This window comes from Rhinolophus sinicus, linkage group LG16 (assembly GCF_036562045.2).
Source record: "Rhinolophus sinicus isolate RSC01 linkage group LG16, ASM3656204v1, whole genome shotgun sequence".
Classification (NCBI taxonomy): domain Eukaryota; kingdom Metazoa; phylum Chordata; class Mammalia; order Chiroptera; family Rhinolophidae; genus Rhinolophus; species Rhinolophus sinicus.
Window position 1 is genome coordinate 24301243 of NC_133765.1, and position 16441 is coordinate 24317683.

At 51.1% G+C, this 16441-nt stretch overlaps 1 protein-coding gene across 3 annotated transcripts in view; it reads right to left on the reverse strand.

Moving 5' to 3' along the window:
* KIAA1671 (KIAA1671 ortholog) overlaps nucleotides 1-16441 on the reverse strand; it is a 185616-nt gene that overhangs the window by 154371 nt on the left and 14804 nt on the right. For 2 of the 3 annotated variants that reach the window (XM_074321515.1, XM_074321516.1), the window contains exon 2: nucleotides 7116-7201. The exons of the other annotated variant lie outside the window; for it this stretch is intronic. The gene's annotated coding sequence lies outside the window, so the exon portion shown is untranslated. The remainder of the gene's footprint in view (nucleotides 1-7115; nucleotides 7202-16441) is intronic. 3 annotated transcript variants of the gene reach the window in all.

A 16441-nucleotide genomic window follows, 5' to 3' on the forward strand; every position in this document is an offset into this window, starting at 1 on the left:
CGACACAATGGTGAGACACACGCCACTGGGAAATGGGTCCGCAACACTCACTACAAGCCGATGGGAGGGTCCGACATTTGCACCGGCTGACTTTTTTTCAGTTGCTCTTTGACCAATTTATTCAAAAGATTTATTGAGCCACTATGTGTTGGTGATGGGCAGATGCTGATAACCTCAGACGCTGGGGTCCCTGTTGACACAGAATTTAGAGTTGGGGAGTAGAAAAGACAGGCAAGTAGAAACGGATCAGGCAACATCTGGGGCAAAGATGGTGGCGTGTGGCAAGGGAGGTGAAGGGAACTGGTTTGTGATGTGAATCATGGCTGGGCCCCACGGATTGGGTGATCAAGGAAGGCTTCCTGAAGGAGGTGAAATGCAGCTGCATGACCTGAGTGATCAAAGGGAGTCAGCGACAGGACGACCATGAGGTCCAGAGTTAGAAAAGAGCTCAGGGCATTGAAGAACCAGAAATTTCTGCTAGCGTGGCTGGAGTGGAATGCAGGAAAGTGGCATGGGCTGAGTCTGGAGAGGGGGCGATGGGCAGATCTTGTGGGGTTCTGAGGCCACCTATGAGAGTGTATTTGGGGCTCTCCCAGAGTCACTGTCCTCCCCCTGCCTCCCTTGCATTACGATCTGCTTTCCTGAGTGGGAGAGGGTGGAGTTACCACCCGTCTGCCAGGAGCCTCGCTGAGTCCCCCAGTCCCAGGGGAGGGCGTCTCACATGTCAGCATCCTCCATCCTGTGCGTCCAGGTGAGAACTGCTGGCTTCAAGGCAGATGGAAGGAGAGGCACAAAAAGATGCTTTGAGATCGCACCTGGCAAGTGGGCATCTGAGTTGGAAGAGAGCTGTGGGTAGCGGCTCGCAGCGCTCAGACTCGAATTCAAATTCTGTCTTTATGAGTGAGTGTATGCAAGTTCCTTAATCTTCCTCAGCCTCCACTGTCTCACCTGTTAAATGGGTTAATAATCCTATCTACCTTCAAAAACAGCCAAGAGATTTGCTAAAAACACACAGTCCACTTAAAAGCACTTGGCACTGTTTACCGATTGACTGGATTTGTACTAGACTCCTACAGGGCCAGCAGGGGATGTAGCAGGGAAGACATACGATGCATATACAAGTCAGTAATCACAAAGACAAGCGTTTACGAGCACATAGTAAGTGTGTTGCCTCAATCTGAGACCCCGTTCCCCACTAAAAGTCCAGGGCCTACAGCCACCACTGAACCCTGCAGATTTAAGACTCTTGTCTCCTGGAACCCTTAAGAAATCCAGCTCTTTGTGGAACATTGTCAGCTCCGGCAGGGTCCCAGCCCCTACCCCGACCCCCAGTGGCCACATCCCTAAACCCCACAGACAGCCTCTCAGGAGATTAGCAGTAGGTGTGGTCACTTATGTCCAGGGCGGAGTCCCCCAGCACAGAGGCATGAATCACGTCCTGTCCTTTCTGTAGAGGATGGGGAGGGGTCCACCAGACCCACGTCTGAAAATGCTGGTGTGAGGTGGCCGTGCGAAGGAGGGGACCGGTGGCAATAGGAGCAGAGAAGAGTGGACAGGGCAAACCTAGGTCTGACCTCCCACACTGACGGAAATAACAACCCCAAACACAAAGCTTTCTAATGGTGTCGCCGGCTCTACAATAAACTCTGGACAGAGATTATTTCCTTGATTCTTCACAATTACCCTGTCACTGCAGGTACTATTGTTTTTCCCACTTTGAGAGAGGAGGAAACTGAGGCTTAAGGAGATTAACTGCCTTATCCAAGATCATTTGTCTTGTCAAATTCCAGAGGTCAAAGGGCTGAGTCACTCTGCTCAAGGGCAGGAATGAAGAGAAGGGACAATCCTAAAATTATGGAGGGTGGGTCCCCAAAGCAGGCCTGAGTGACAGGTGCTGCCTGGGCCAGGTCCTGCTGCAAGGTGGTACGGTGGAGAGAACAAGGGGAGGCTGGGCATCCTGAGCCTCAGTTTCCCCAGTTGAGAACAGTGCCTGGCCCACCCACCAGCCCCGACCCCCTCCCACAGACGAGGAAGCAAGCCCGGGCATGCGGGCTACCGCTGGAGTCTGAGGCCAGCAGTCTTGAAACTGCAGCCGCAAGGCCGGGACCACAGGCCCCAGGACTCTACCTGTCAAGGAAGGGCAAGGCCAGGGTGCAGGCCGGGCCTGCTGTGCCACACCTGTTGACACCCAGAGGTGGCCTTTTCACGCTGGGGCCAGGTTGGAGGTGGCGGTTCTGCAGCCCAAACCCAAAACCATGACCCAGGATGGCTGCCGGTGGGCACACACAGTTGGCACAGGTGTGTGTACACAAATATGCCCAGGACCAGGGGACAGGATTCCAAGTGGTAGGACAGGTACAAGATGTGTGTGTATATTTGGGGGTGTCGGCTGTGCATGGGGGATGTCGGGGGACAAGCACAGGTATAAACATTCGCTGGGTAGCTCTGCCTGTGACAGTGGGGAGTGGCTGCAGAGTAGCTGTGGAGCAGGGTGTCCTGGTGCTGTGAAAGGGGGACAGAAGGAGGCAGGGTGTAACCATGAGGAGGATGGGGGGCAGTGTGGGGGCTTGTCAGCAGGAGTGCAGCTGTGGGTCTGAATGGATGTTTGCACAGAGGTGTAGGCGGGAGTGGGGGAACAGGTCTGTAGTTAAGAGTTCGTATTCTGGAACCATCCTGCCTGCGTTCATGTCCTGCTTCAGCCACTGAAAGTCAGTGAGTCTGTCCAGGCCTCAGTTTCCTCATCTGTAAAATGGGGATAATAACAGCATCTCTCAGGGGCTGGCTGTGAGGATTAAATGAATAAAGGCATGGAAAGCACTAGCACAGTGCCTGGCATATAGAAAGGGCTCAATAAAGAGCAGCTCTTATTAGTATCATGGTGATGACAACATTTGTGGATCTCCATGGTAACTGCCATCATTACGTGGGTCCGTGTGTGTGCAATATGTCAATGGAGGAACTGGATGTACTGTCATGTGTCTGTGAGGGTCATTTTTGTCTTCTCCTCATACTTTGGGACTAAAATAAATATTTATTTCCCACCCCATCAAAAAATGTATTCCCTCCCTACTCTGCCACTTAGAACATAGAGGAAGCCGAGGCCCCATATTCACGACTCAAGAATGAACATCTATGATTCATGAAACTTAACCGTCCCCTGACCCCTCCAGACACCTCGTGCTGGACCCTGGGGCTACAGCAATGAATGGCAGGCAGGTAACACCCCATTCTCAGGCAGCTCACAATCTGGAATAAGAGGAGATGGGGCAGAACTCAAAGAGAAACCCAAGAAAGGTTTCAAAAAAAACTGTGATGAGAGTCAAGGGGGCACATTAACAAGGTACAACAGAGGAACATGCAGCAGGAACAATCTCTGCAAAGGTCCTGAGGAAAGGAGCCCCTTCTGCGGGGGGCAGGGAGGCTGAAAGCGCACAGCACCCCAGGGGAAAGGGACACCAGGGCCACAAAGCTGGAGAGATGGACCCAGAAATGTGAAACAATCTAAATGTCCAAGGACTGGGGATTGGTTAAACAGACCGCAGTATTCTACACTGGCAACTTTACGCACTTGTCCCAAATGAAGTCTATAAACACCGATGATGGGAGAACCTGTCAATGGTATGACGTGAAGTGAAAACAAAAAACAAAAAACAAAAAAACTGAAAAGCTGCATACATCCAGAGTTTTGCCCCCACAAAAAGAAACAAATGGAATCGGCATAATCTATCTACAGGAAAAACAAATGCCTCCCGCCCCAAACACAAAAACCCCCCTGCCAACATTTTCACAGCATTTGTCCAATGGTGCTGGGCTCCTGGGTGGTATTTCTTCTTCCTGCTGTGTGGCATTTATAATGTTCTATTAAGATTTGTTTTTAATGTTTAACAAAGAGTGAGAAAAGTTCCCTGCCATCTTCTGTCCAGATCCCCACACCCGAATGAGTTTTCTGGAGCTGTGTTTTTAAGAAGACAGGCCTTTTTTTTTTCTTTTTTGTTCAAATCTCAAATAAACAAAAGCCCATTTGGCAGGGGTCCCCAGTGGGGGGACGATGTTCACCCTGCATACCCTCCTGGCACTAACACTGCAGCTAAGACAACAGCGAGTGTTTTCTCGGGGGGCCCTGGGGAGGGGGGCTCTGGAGCTCTTGCTAAGCCTCGGGAACTCATCCCAAATACTTGCTTCCCCACCCAGGGACCCTCCCTTTTCTGTGGCTCAGGGTTTGCTCTCCTCCCACACTCTTGCCTTGGGCCAGAGCGTCCCCCCAGAGCCCTGACCAGCCCTGAATTCCTGGGGCCTGGAAGCCCAGAATCTTCCATCTTAAAGACCACGTATCCCAAGCTCCCTGGTTACATTGGCGAGGAGTCTGAGCCCCAAGAGGGGACGTGAGTGTCCAGGGACGTCCAGAAACCTGGGGCAAGGTCCACAATTGAACCTGGGTATCCTCACCAGGACCATTCACTCAACAAATATGCATTAATGAAGCACCTACTATGTGCCAGCACTGCTCTAAGCATCGGGTATGCAGCCACAAAACAAACTGATGGGGTCTCTTCTCTAGAAGGCAGAGCTGTCAGTATACCAACTGGACAAAATCATTTCTGAGCCAACCAGGACTCTGGAGGCAGTGAGGCAGGGTTATGTAATAAGAGTCAGGACCGGAAGGGTGCTCTGAGGAGGTGACACCCGAGCTGAGACCTAAATGAAGACGAGGAGCCTGCCATGCAAACGGCCAGGGAAAGAGTGTTCCAGAACGAAGGCCTGGGAGGCAGAGCCAGGTGGGGAAAGGGATAAGGTAGTTTGAGGAGGCAGGTGGGAGCTGTGTCAGGCAGAGCAGAGCTTCTGCAGAAAGGATCCACTCCTACTGGAGGGTTTTAGCAGGGCTGGGATCCGTCTGGAAGTTCATTCCAGGCAATCACTGGAGACCACGCTGTGGAGGGTAGAGTGGAGGCCGAGAGCCAGTGAGGAAGCCCCTGCCGCCTCCCCAGTGGGAGACAGGGATGACCTGGACCCATTAAGTGACACTCGGGATGGAGAGGAGAGACGTGGCTTTAGGCACAGGTGACAGGACTGGCTGAAGGACTAAGTACGAGGGTAAGAAGAAAAGTGAGAACCCCTCCACCCCATGAGGCCAGGGGAAATCGAAGCCAGTGACAAGCGAAGGGACTCCAAAAACGACCAATTCCAAATACCCACCATGCAGAAGCGGCGAGAGTGCAGGGCCTGCTAACTCAACACCAATGCAAAGTGCAGGCATTCAGAGAGACCTGGGTTCAAATCCCGGCTCCACCACTTACTGGCTGCATGACCTTGGACAAGTCCTGCAAATCCTCCTCCCCAGCCTCAGTTTCCTGGCCTGTGAAATGGGGCTGCTGCTGCCCAGCCCAGATGGCCATGGAAGGCCCCAGCGCAGTACCTGGTGCAGAGTCTCCCTTCCTCTTTCCTTCCCTGTCTTCAGGCTTGATGCTCGATGACCATTCTCAGATGAGTTAAATCACCCCAAAGCCCATTTCAGAAGAACTAATATAAATAGTGACTTTCTTCCAGAAATGGGAATCCTTCCCACCGAGGGAGGTCAGAACAGAGACACCTTAAAAATAACAAGCACACTCCCAGTTCCCGGGCTGGGGCTGCCAGCGCAGGAGATGCTATAGTCCTGTGAGCTGCAGGTGGAGCTTGGCAGGACAGGGAGAGCCTGGGACACCTGCCTGGAGCTGCAGAACGTCCCCACCTCCCAAGACAGTGTAGAGTGAAGGCAAACACAACTCAGGGTTCAGAGGCTGCGAGGCTCAAATCCAACCCTGGCTTCAGAAATCACTCTCCCTCCCTGTGCCTCGCTTTCCCCACTTGTAAAGCAGCAAAAACAAGCCCATCCTTGTAGGAGGCTATAGGGTGAGCTGTCGGGGAGGGCCTGCACAGGCTGGGGGCTCAGCAGATGTGTTCTCAGGACCAACAGCATGGCGCTGAACAGTGGCTCCCAAAAATATCCAGTTCCTAATCGCTGGACGCGAGATCGCTGTTACCTTACATGGAAAAGGGGTCTTTGCAGATGTACTTAAATTAAGGATCTTGAGAAGGGGGGATCATCCTTGACGATCCTGCTGGGCCCTAAATGAAATCACGTGTCCTTGTAAGAGGCAGGCAGAAGGACACTTGACTAAAGAAGAAAAAAGGCAATGTGACAAACTCAGCAGAGAGACACCTGAAGATGCTAAGCTGGCTTTGAAGATGGAGGAAAGGGGCCTGGCATGCGCCAGCCTCTGGAAGCTGGAAAAGGCAAGACATGGGTCCTCCCCTAGAGCCTCTGGAGGGACCCAACACCTTGGTTTGTGGCAATGTGCTACAGCAGCCTCAGGAAACGAATACAGAGGCCTTCACCATCCCAAGCCAGGACAACTGGATCAATATTTATAGCCAGATGCAGGTGGAGCCCAGACACAGGTATTTTCCAAGAGCTCCCAGAATGGTGCCAGGGATCGTGCCGGGGTGAGGAGCACGGGTCTGGGAGCTGGAGGGGCTCGAAGGCACAGCCACTTTTACACAGCCTCCCAGCACTCATCTCCTGCCCCTCCCCCCAGGACTCTGAGTGTCCCACCTGATTGCCCTTACTGAACTCACGGTTACCAGGTTTTGCCCCAGCGCCCACTACGCATCACGCCACGAGGATACAGATGTGAACAAGACATGGCCCCCACCCAGACCCAGGAGGAATTACAGCATCGCGCCCGAAAGCACTAGGAGGGGGGTTGGCCTGGGGGCGGCAGGAGACTGGAGAAAGGAGGACCAGTGGCTCCCGGAGGAACGTGGGGAGGGTTCCAGCACGGGAGACATCTGAGCTAAGTGAAGATAGCACAAACTCCCAGTGCAGCGGGCGCTGTCGGCGCCCCATCTGCCGCTGCGTACACTCCAACAGTTGCTCAAATACCCCATCGCTCAGAGAGAAAACTCGGTGCATGTTCTACACCATCCCCGGAGGTCCCCGGGGGGCGGAGCCTCTGCTGCCCACAGAGGTAGTCTGTTTACAACACACCCAGCAGTGGCCTCCTTCGCTCCCTCCTCCCCCTGGCCCATTCCCCAAGCAGTCTTTCCTGGGACCACCTCCCACACGAACTACTTACACTCAAAACATTGTCTCAGTTTGTTCGGGAGCCCGCAGCCGACCAGGTGACATATTCCATGCAGAAGGCACAACGTGAGGAGAGGCCTGTGACACAAGAGAAAGATATCAACATGATCTGATCATCCACATCATTTATCACCGCCACCTCCACCATGCGTCAGACGCTGCCTTAAACACGTCTGTGTGTTATCTCCTGCTGCCATTAATGGGGGAAGGTGCTATTATCACCCTCTTTTACACATGGCGAAACTGAGGCTGGGAGAGGGGAAGTCTTCATAAAAATTGAGAATGGCTTACGTTATCTCTGGGACCGTACCACCCATCTCTCTCCTCTTCACTTATTATGCTTCAGCCAAGTAAACTTTTCTGCTCCTTGCACGTGCCACCATCTTTCCTCCACCACCAGTAACTTCCTACCTCAGGACTCTTGCCCATGCTGTTCCCACTACGTGGAAAGAGGGGCTGCTGCCTCTTCTACATTCAGTTCTCTGCGTTAATGTCATTTCCTCAAAGAGGCTTCCTCTCAACACCAAACAGGAGTGCCCCTGTCTCACCACCCTATTTTATCCTCTGGACAACCCTTTTCACAGACTGAAATTATCTTCTTTATTGGTTTACTTAGTTTATTATCTGTCTGGAACAGAGGTTGACCAACTTTGGGCCATGGGCCAAATCTGGCCTGTGGGTTAAGGATGACTTCTGCATTTTTAAATCATTGGGAGGAAAAAAAATGAAAGAGTAATGTTTCATGACACATAAAACTTGTGTGAAAATCAAACTTCAGTGTCCATACATAAAATGTGATGGGGGCACCAACACATCCCCTCGGTTATGGATGGTCTCTGGCTATTTGTGTCGTAAAAGGAGGTCAGCAGTTGTGATGGGTGTCATATGTTCCAAAAAGCCAAAAACATTTACTGGGGAGGGGGTCCTTTGTGGCTGACCCCTGCCCTAGGGAGCCGAACCTTGTCCTGTCTCTTCCATGAGTGAGTCCTGGGGCCTGAAGGGGGCCAGGCCCAAGGCAGGCGATCAAACAACAAAGGGTTGATGATTAACACAAAGACCCACTCCCTGTGGGGGGCTGAGCATCACCTAGGCTGGCAAAGGCTGCATGAACCAGTGAATGAATGAATATCTACATCTCAAAGGGATGCCACAGGTGGCATCCCTTAGGATCCCTCCAGAATCCTCCACAGAGCGGCATCCCTCCAACTGCACCAGCCTGGCCTGGACATTCATTTTGTGAGCCCAGAACTAAAGAGAGGACGTGATTCATTCCACAGGACCTTTCACCAGAAGAGAAAGGAAACCAGCCCTCAGAACCAGAACCAAATTTAACTCCAATTCTCCACACACACCCCTCCCCCACGGAATACACACACACACACACACACACACACAAAGCATCTCTCCACCTCAATGGGTAAGAAGTCCAGCCCAGCAGCCCGGGTGGGGGAGGCAGTTCCTGGCTCAGCTTTCTCCCTGAGGAGCACCCACAATTCTCTCAAAACACAGAAAAATCCTCAGCGCAAAGGCAGTATTCCAGAGCAATTCCTCCCTCTCCCTCTTCCTCTCATTCTTTCCCTTTCTCTCTCTCTCCCTCCCTCTCTCAGCATGGAGACAAAGAGGGAACTAAAGAAACAAGAGACAGAGCAGGAAATAAGGAGCTTGCACTACACTGGGAATTTCAGATCCAGCAAATAAGCGGGTCTCTTAGGAGGCTATTAGCATCCTTGAGTCCTGGGAGACAGCACCTAATTTACGGTCTAAGTCCCAACAGGGGGACTTAACACATTGATTTGTTCACACTTTGGAATGTTTCATCTACATCGAGAGGTATATTTATTTCCCAAGAAGAAACTTCTTTTCCCTGTGGATAGGTATCCCCAAAGTCAGAGAAACAGCAGGTTAAAGGTTCTGGAACCGTGGTAATTATCTTGCCCTTTCTTCCAGGTCTTGGCCCAAGGTTTTATCACAACCCTCCAAAAGACTCTTGGGTAGACAGGGCAGTGTTTACTGCTCTTTCTCCTCTGAGCTCTGTTCAGAAAGGGCAGGATCACAGCAGCTCACACATATAAGATATAAGGCAATGAATTCCACACTCACTGAGTTGCTGAAGCTACTGGATGCCTGCCCCACAACTGAACCTTCCTTGGCTGGGCAAACAACCCCATAGGGATAAAGTCAGGTGTAAAGTCAATGCTCCCTGTTCAGCTGTCTTTGAAGACAGACCTTCAAGGTTTCAAGGCCCTTCACCTCCAGGTGCGTTGAGTGTTCACAAGACAGAAGACAATGGCAAGCGTGCTCATCTCCCAGCTGTGTGATCCCGGAAAAACTGCTTACCCTCTCTGGGCCACCATTTCTTCAGGGGATATTAGTACTGCCCTACCTGCATGCCAGGGTTCTGAAGATTAAACCACTCAAGGGAAGTAAATGTGCTTGGGGGTAAACCTGAAAGCATGTGCTCTGTTAGTCCCTGCCATGCCCCTTCCCAGTCTATAGTTAGAATGATCTTTTTCCAAAAGAGACTCCTGCCCCGGCTTGAATCCCCCAGAGGCACTTAGAATGAAAGCCATGCCCTTTCCATGGATCTGTGTCCCAGGGCCCCAGTCTCTCCTCCCTCAACCACACACTGCTCCCCTTGCCTACTCTGCTCCAGTCACACTGGCCTCTGCTGCGCTCCCACAGCAAAGCCTTTGCACGCACTGTTCCCTCTGCCTGGAACAACCCTCCCCCACCTTCCTTCCCCCCACACACACACACACCCTGTAGGTATCAGTTTTAATGGCCCTTCTTCAGTGTAGTGGGTTGAATAGTATTCCCCTAAAATTCATGGCCACCTGGAATCTCGGAATGGACCTAATTTGGTCTTTGCACATGTAATTAACTAGGTCTCAATAAGGTCATACTGGATCAGGATGGGCCCTAATCCAAGGACTGGTGTCCTTATAAGAAAAGGAGAAGATGTGGGATATACTCAGAAAAGCCTGAGTTGGCCTTTCAGCTAAAGTATGTCCCCCAGACTTTCTTCAAAGCATCCTGCTCTTCTTCCCTTCATTGCAATGTCTTTCTCCCCTCCCTGCCCATAAACTCCAAGAGAGAAGGGGTCTTGCTGCCGGGCTCTCTGCAGCAATCAGCTCAGAGACTGGCCTAGAACAGGCATTGAATATTATTTGCTAAATAAATTAACCTGACAGAAGCACCAAGGGAAGCTCAGAGAGGTCACACCCCAGGAAGAAGCAGGAACCAACCCCCAGACTATTGGCCTCCATGAGGGTGATCTGGGGAGCCAGGATGCTGATGCCCACCCCACAAGCATGGGAGGCCCTGCAGGGGAGCCTCCTTCTCCCTCCTGACTCCCAGCTGCCATGCCGGTGCCCTCTGGGCTCTACACGCGACCAAGAGCCTGACCTTGGCAGGGACCCGTCTTACTTAGCTCAATGAACCCATAGATGAAGTCTCTTCACTCCTCGGAGATTCTGGGACCGCTGTGGGGCAAGGGGTGCCCTGGACTCGGGTTACGCTGACACCCGCAGGGCAGTTCCAGCCATGGCGATGCAAGAAAGTGGGCCTCGCCCACTGGGACCCACTCTTCCTCTCACTCCCACCCCCCACCCCTGGCTCCTCCCTCAAACACCCTCATTGCTTAATTGCATTTAGAAAGGCACACAGTCCAAGGGGTGGACGTGAAATAGCACTGAGTCATGGAGACAAGCAGTTCCAGGGAAGAGAAAGTCTCCAGTGGGTGCTAGCGTGCTCTTCACTCTGCCACGCTTAATAATCACCCTGGTGTAACAGTGACAGTGAGGGCTCTGGCTCAAAACCTGCAGAGACAGCAGGATTTATTTAGTTGGAACTTGATGACATTGCTTGGTTTCCTTAGTTTGTATTTGTAAAGTAAACTTCTATTTATGGCCAGAGATGCTGGTTTTTTCAATTTACAGGAATGATCCACAGATTTGTATTAAAATATTAGGTGAGTAATAACATAGGAGATACAGAGACATGGCAAAAATCAGGAAATTGGCATATTCATTCATTCATTCACACCCACTCATTGACTCACCCATTCACTCCTTCGCTCACTCTAGCACAGGTAGGCACACACCATATCCCTCGGGTAGCTCTGTGATAAATTCCTCAACTTTAGCCAGAGCTGAATAATATGTTCTACAGCCATGCCTCTCTGGCCAGGGTCCCACAAGAACCACCTGGGGAAATTTCTTTTTTAATACAGATGCCCAGGTCCCACTCTAGACCCACTGAGTCTGATCCTCCCGATGGTGGCCTGTCATGCAGGGTGTCATGCGTGGTCTCTGGTCCCGCTCCCCGCACAAGAACGCAGGATATGGCGAGGTCAAAAACGAACACCCACGGAGCCATGGATGGGGGGTTCATACCACTATAGTCTCAGTGGCGGCTGGGTTGGAGACACAGGAAGCAGGATCCACACGATCCGCAGCCTGCCTTCAGCTTCTCTGCCAACCAACCCCACTTGCTAACTGCAATCCGCCATGCTAACAGCAAACCCCGCTTGCTAGCTCAGCCACAGCAGTTATATCAGTGGCTAATGGCTAACCGGTAACAGCTGATGGCCAACTAGTCACAGCTGATGGCCATCTACTACCCGAGCCAGCACCTTCCCACGTGAGGCCGAGAGCCTGGAAACCGGTCTCTGGAACTCTGTCCCCACATGGTCCCAACACCTGTATTTCTTTTTTAAAGCTCCCAGAGGGGTTTCTCCTGAGCAGCCAAGGCTGGGGTACTCAGCTGCTGCTTCTTCCCCAGTGAGCGGGCAGCTAGGTTTGTGGTGTCCAGACAGCTTCCTGGAAGCATTACATCCAGGCCTTAACGGTTTCTCCCAAAAAGGACACAGGCCAGCGCGTGCCCTGAGTTAGTGAGAAATGGTTCTTTACTATTTCCTCAGGATCTAACTCAGGCCAGCACTCTGCAGGGCTCTGGGGTACACCCTGAGAAAGGTCGCACAGTCAGGTGTGGGGGGGAGGCCGAAATAGTCCCGGAAGACATATTGTGATGCAACAGCTGCTCTAACAGGAACCGAGGCCCACCAAACACAGATCCTAAGAATCTCCCACAAAAATTAGGTGCCAGTCACACCTATGAGGATGGCTGGTAGCAAAAAAAAAAAACCCACAGAAAATAACAAGTGTTGGTGGGGAGGTAGAAAAACTGGAGGCCTTGTGCTTTACTAATGAGAATATAAAATGGGGCAGCTCCTGTAGAAAATAGTATGGCGGTTCCCCAAATAATTAAACATAGAATTATCATCTCATCCTGCAATTGTAGTTCTGGGTAGCTACCCAAAAGAACTGAAAGCTGGGTCTTGAAGAGAGATTTGTACACCCGCCATATGCAGCAGCATTACTCACAGTAGCCAAAACGTGAAAGCAAGTCAAGTGTCCATTGACAAACAAATGGATAAACAAAATGTGATCTATCCATACAATGAAATAATATTATTTCGCCTTTAAAAAGCAAGGAAATATTGATACACGCTACCACTTGGATGAACTTTGAGGACATTATGCTGAGTGAAATAAGCCAGTCACAAAAGGATAAATGCTGTATGATTCCACTTATATGAGGTACATAAAATAGTTAAATTTATAGAGACAGAAAGTAGAATGGTGGTTCCCAGGGGCTGGGGGAGAGAGAATGAGGAGCTAGTGTTTCATGGATACAGAGTTTCAATTTTGCAAGAGGAAAAATTTTGGGAGGTGAATGGTGGTGATGATAGCCCAACAATGTGAATGTATGCGACATCACTTTTACACTTAAAAATAGTTAAGATGGTAAATGTATGTTACGTATCGTTCACAATTTAAAAATAAATCATTTTTATTTTAAATCTAGTGCCAGGGCATGGGCTTGGACCCAACTGTCTGGGTTCAAATCCCAGTTCTATCATGTGTTAGCTAGGTAGCCTTGGTCAAGTTACTTTGCCTCTCTGCACCTCAGTTTTCTCATCTGCAAAATGGGTATAAATTTAATAACACCCACCTCATGGGGCCATGAGAGGATGAAATGAGTTAAAAGGGTGAAGTAAGTGCTAGCAGAGTGCCCAGTTTATTATGTGTTCATTATGTCAACAGCTATATATTATTGGGGTTATTATTACCATCCTTCTCCATACCCTGCTAGAGTGCTAAGATTGTGGACACCCACATGGAGAATATGTGGGCCCACAGGGGTGGACTTTGGCCTTGTGGTTTGTTTAATACCAGGTGCCACTTATGAGTAAGGAATAAAGACTTTCCCACACGTGGGGAAGTGGAGAAATGTAACTCAGTGAAGACAGAGGCCAATCCAGTAATCACTCAGATGGCCCTGCCCAGAGCCAGGACCAAAGCATCTGCCCTTGGCTTGCTGGTTGAAGCAGGCCAAGACCCTGCCCTCTCTGGGCTTCAGCAACCCCTGCTTCCCCTCCCCACCCGCCCTGTAAATCAAAGAGCTAGTCTGTGGCCTACCTGTTAGTACAGCAGACCCCTGGGCCTCACAGGAAGTCCAGGGGTGGGGTGAGGGAAGGCAGATGCCCCCAGGTGGCCACAGGATCAGAGGGTCTCCAGCGCTTAGGGCTTTCTCCTCCTGACCCACAGGCTCCATGATGCCAAACTTGGGCACTGCTCCCCAGGAGGAAGCTGGGGGTGCAACTCGCCTATATCATCTACCCACTAGCCTCACCCAGGCTACCAGGTCCATTTATTAAGTGCCCAGAGGGGCAGAACAGAGTCCCTGGCCTTGGACCAAACATTTTCTACAGAGTCCCTGGACAGGAAGGGCCCCTAAAATGTCACATTGTCCATCCCCCAGTCTCCAATGCCCTGTTGGTTTCCCAGTGTTTAAAGAAACCCATCCCCAATGTTGCAAAGTCATCCACTAAACATACATGGATGTGTCTGATGCTGACACTGTGGAAATATTATTATTATTATTACATTAATAGTAATCACAATAACAGCTGCCAAAGACATGCCCAGCACTGAATAAGAACTTCAGCATCTCAGTTAGTCCTCACGACAGTCAACTATGTGGTGGTTCTACTATCACTCCCATTGTACAGACAGTGAAACTGAGGCTGAGGACTGAACTTGCCCAGAGTCACACAAGCAGCAAGTAATGAAGCCAACAACTTGAACCTAGGTTTCTGGGGTGGTGAAAGCTGACCTGCTTGGCTCTATCCTCTCCCCCATAACATGGCCATTTATTGAGCACCTACTACTACATGCCAAACCCTAAACAGTCCCTTGAAACGGGTGTCACAATCACAACCCTTTTGCGGATAAGGAAACTGAACTAGGAGGTGACATGATTTGTCTAGAGGCAACATTAGAACTCGGGTCTGTCTCTTTGTGGGGCCCTGGTCATCCTCACTGGGCTGTTACTCCAAGTCCAGTTGTCACTCTGCCTTCCCCCTCCCCGCCCCGACTTGCAGGGTCCCCATAAGGATTTGTCCACCTGGGGCAGGGAAGGACAAGGTGACATTTCTCCTGCAAAGCCCAGCAGACTCAAGTCCGGCCAAAGGCAGGTGGCCCATGGGCTGAGCCGGGGGTGGACCCCAGGATTCGGGAACGGGCAGGGAAAGGGCCCAAACCCGTTTCTCCACCCGTCAGGGTGCAGCGTGCTGGAGCGTCTTCATGTCACGACCTGCCCTGTGGGCTCTCTGCATCACCCATGGGAGTGCCCAAACCTGGCAAGGGGCCAGCGGGTACGTGAGCTCCACCCAGACAGCTACGGAGCTCCAGCACTGCTGAGCTAGCTGACACCTGCTGCAGGTGGGGAGGTGGGCAGCAAGGATAGGTCCCTCCGACAACGGGGCACAGAGAGGATGTCAGGTGGAAAGAAGCAGGAATTAAGAAGCAGGAATCCTGACATCTTGTCCCTGCTCAGCTCCAGGCTAGCTGCGTGACCTTGAACACTTATCCTCTCCAAGCCTTTTGTTCCCTCTCCTAGAAAGGAAAGTTTCCAAAGGAAAGGTACAAAAAATCCAGACAGGACCAGGATGCAATGCCCGCCCCTGGGGATTCTGCAGGCCTGCTCCACAGACTGGGAACTGCCGAATGTGAGGCAATCCTCCCCAGGGGCACGCATCCGGTTCAGCGTCCCCAGCTGCAGCAGAGCCAAGAGCCTCAAGTCCTGGCTCAGGTCAGGGAGAGAGGACCAGGCTGTCGGGAGCCCTGCAGACCAGGGATCAGTGACCTTGCTCAGGCCCCAGCCAGCTCTTTCCCACAGGGCACACCACGCAGAGAGCCCACTGCGACTCCAGGGGAGCATGTGGGGTGCAGTGGAAGCATCTTCACTGCTGACAAATGAGCCAGAGCTCCCAACCCCTGCCAGTGAATCAGCAGTGCCATCGCCACTGGGAGGCCAGGGGAGGCCAAGAAGGCAGGTGAAACGAGCGGGGACCTTGCCCAGCTCTGGCCGTCCTGGCTATGCTTCCTGACCCCCCTCTCTTTCTCATCTGGAAAAGGGACCCATGATGCCTACGCGGTGGGGTCATCCTAAGGTTGTACCAGATGAAATTACAACATTCCACCATTGTGGACCTACAAAGACGGCACTTTGACATGTTTCAACCCAACAGGTAGATGGGGGCGGCATCCAGCATGAGGGCAAGATGCGCTGGCCAAAAGTGAGCACAACAGCAAAATGACTGCTCTAAAGAGGCAGCGGGAGCAGAAACAAGGACACTGAACTTTCTTCTCTGTTCTAGCAGAAGGACGTGTTTCTCATTCATGGGACAAAATGTAAAACCTATTGTTGCACACACCCCTAAACATAACAGCCACACAACAAAACAGCTCACCGGTAGGTGGCCCGTTAGGGTTTATGAGGTTAAGATTCCCGGTACTCCAGAGCCCAGGGTGCGATGGAACATGGCGATATGCTCATCATTACGCTGTATTTTAAGTGCTGTATTTCCGTGCGTATTAGCTCAAACATAATTAGCCCACTGAACATCTTGTAAGATGGTTTTTATTTAAGTTTTTAAAAGTGAGTCAAAATGTGGTCTATCTGTATCATGGAATATTATTCAGCCGTGAACAGGAACAAAGTCCTGATACACATTACAACGTGGGTGAAGCTTGAAAACATTATGCTGAATGAAAGAGTCAGTCACAAAAAAAACCCCACATATTGTATGATTCCATTTGTATGAAATGCCCAGAACAGACAAATCCAGAGACAGAAATCACATTAGTGGTTACCTAGACTGGTGTAATTGCAGAGAAATGGGGAATGGGTACGGAACTTCTTTTTGTGGTCATAAAAACGTTCTTCAGCTGATCATGGTAAAGGGTGCAG